This window comes from Schistocerca serialis, unplaced genomic scaffold (assembly GCF_023864345.2).
Source record: "Schistocerca serialis cubense isolate TAMUIC-IGC-003099 unplaced genomic scaffold, iqSchSeri2.2 HiC_scaffold_1154, whole genome shotgun sequence".
NCBI lineage: Eukaryota > Metazoa > Arthropoda > Insecta > Orthoptera > Acrididae > Schistocerca > Schistocerca serialis.
This window is the reverse complement of record NW_026047353.1, coordinates 50,001-52,500: the sequence shown is the minus strand read 5'-3', so window position 1 is coordinate 52,500 and position 2,500 is coordinate 50,001. Positions and strand designations below refer to the sequence as shown.

General features: G+C 63.4%; 1 pseudogene; it reads left to right on the top strand.

The window, feature by feature from the left end:
* The window catches only part of LOC126432795 (large subunit ribosomal RNA), a 7,954-nt pseudogene that overhangs the window by 1,659 nt on the left and 3,795 nt on the right, over positions 1-2,500 (top strand).

The following is a 2,500-nucleotide window of genomic DNA, read 5'->3' as shown; positions in this document are numbered from 1 at the left end:
GCGTCGTGCCTATACTCGGCCGTCAGTCTGGCAGTCATGGCCGGTCCTTGCGGCCGGCCGCGAAGCCCTGACGAGTAGGAGGGTCGCGGCGGTGGGCGCAGAAGGGTCTGGGCGTGAGCCTGCCTGGAGCCGCCGTCGGTGCAGATCTTGGTGGTAGTAGCAAATACTCCAGCGAGGCCCTGGAGGGCTGACGCGGAGAAGGGTTTCGTGTGAACAGCCGTTGCACACGAGTCAGTCGATCCTAAGCCCTAGGAGAAATCCGATGTTGATGGGGGCCGTCATAGCATGATGCACTTTGTGCTGGCCCCCGTTGGGCGAAAGGGAATCCGGTTCCTATTCCGGAACCCGGCAGCGGAACCGATACAAGTCGGGCCCCTCTTTTAGAGATGCTCGTCGGGGTAACCCAAAAGGACCCGGAGACGCCGTCGGGAGATCGGGGAAGAGTTTTCTTTTCTGCATGAGCGTTCGAGTTCCCTGGAATCCTCTAGCAGGGAGATAGGGTTTGGAACGCGAAGAGCACCGCAGTTGCGGCGGTGTCCCGATCTTCCCCTCGGACCTTGAAAATCCGGGAGAGGGCCACGTGGAGGTGTCGCGCCGGTTCGTACCCATATCCGCAGCAGGTCTCCAAGGTGAAGAGCCTCTAGTCGATAGAATAATGTAGGTAAGGGAAGTCGGCAAATTGGATCCGTAACTTCGGGATAAGGATTGGCTCTGAGGATCGGGGCGTGTCGGGCTTGGTCGGGAAGTGGGTCAGCGCTAACGTGCCGGGCCTGGGCGAGGTGAGTGCCGTAGGGGTGCCGGTAAGTGCGGGCGTTTAGCGCGGGCGTGGTCTGCTCTCGCCGTTGGTCGGCCTCGTGCTGGCCGGCGGTGCAGGATGCGCGCGCCTGCGCGGCGTTCGCGCCCCGGTGCTTCAACCTGCGTGCAGGATCCGAGCTCGGTCCCGTGCCTTGGCCTCCCACGGATCTTCCTTGCTGCGAGGCCGCGTCCGCCTTAGCGTGCTCCTCCGGGGGCGCGCGGGTGCGCGGATTCTCTTCGGCCGCCATTCAACGATCAACTCAGAACTGGCACGGACTGGGGGAATCCGACTGTCTAATTAAAACAAAGCATTGCGATGGCCCTAGCGGGTGTTGACGCAATGTGATTTCTGCCCAGTGCTCTGAATGTCAACGTGAAGAAATTCAAGCAAGCGCGGGTAAACGGCGGGAGTAACTATGACTCTCTTAAGGTGGCCAAGTGGCGGCGGTGTGGCTGCATCCGGACTTGGCTTTTCGAAGTGCGGTCTTGATGTAGTCGTGCTGCTGCTGCGAGGTGCCTTCCTTGGGTTATGGTTACAGGGAGAGTGATGCGCAATACATGGGCCTAGCCCTCTTAGCCTCTCCTCTCCTGCGGTCTTCTCCCCTTCTCGTGGGCCCGCTGATTTTCGCAGAGTGGAAGACCGCACCAGGGGCTTGGGGGGGTTACCAGCCCCCCCTCGCACTATCCCTTTTTCAGTTGGGGGCAGTACTCAGAGAATAAGTGGTGGCCCTTCCGCTGAAGGTGCCACCCCAACTCCCCCAGCACCTAGCCGGCCAACCGGCCGTGCCGAAAATCTTGTAACTTTTGCAGCTGTATACGCCTGTAGTGAGTGCCACCGCAGCTTCACCACCAAGAACGGTCTCGGGGTCCATCGCCGCCGCCAACACCTTGCGGCCGCCAACGCGGAGATCGTCACGGAGAGGCATCGCGCGAGGTGGACGGAGGAAGAAGTCCTGTCGCTCGCCAAGGCAGAGGCCGAACTGTTCCTCGAGAGGGACGCCCGGTTCTTCTTTGTAAATCAAGAGCTCATCAGGATGTTCCCCGACCGAACGCTTGAGGCAATCAAGTGCCGACGGCGGCAAGCTGCCCACAAGCAGCTTGTCCGCCAATTCATGGAGGCGCTTGAGATCGGTCGGGGGGAAGAGCCGGCGTCCCGCCGGGGAGCAGCGAGCCCGCTGCCTGACGCGGGCGAGGCCGCTGCGCCGCCCGTCGACGCAGCCGAGGACTTCGCGGCCGACACCACCCGGCCGCCGCCGGAGGGGCCGACTGACGCCGCCATCTGGGAGCATCTGGCGGGGCTACCCGCTTCCGCCCAGCGTTTCTCTGCCCTGGATCGTGTCATAGGTCTGGGGCGGGGCACGCCGCCCGATGTCATCCTGGGCATGCTCCCGGATGCCCTTGCGTCGGTCGGGTCCAGAGGGGAGAGATCGATCACCAGGACACAGCGGCCGCGCCAACCATCGAAGCGGCCGCCTGCCGCGCCGCCGACGCAGAAGCGCAAGCGGCGCCGCTGGGAGTACGCGAGAACGCAGGATGCCTTCCGACGGTCGCGTGCACGTTGCGTGCGCGGCCTCTTGGATGGCACCCTGCTCCAGCCGCCACCTGCCATCCCTGGTCTGCTGGACTTCTGGGCGGACCTCTTCACTAAGAAGCCCGTCTCCACCGCGGGCTTCATTCGTGACCGCCTCCTCCCGCACTCGGAGCC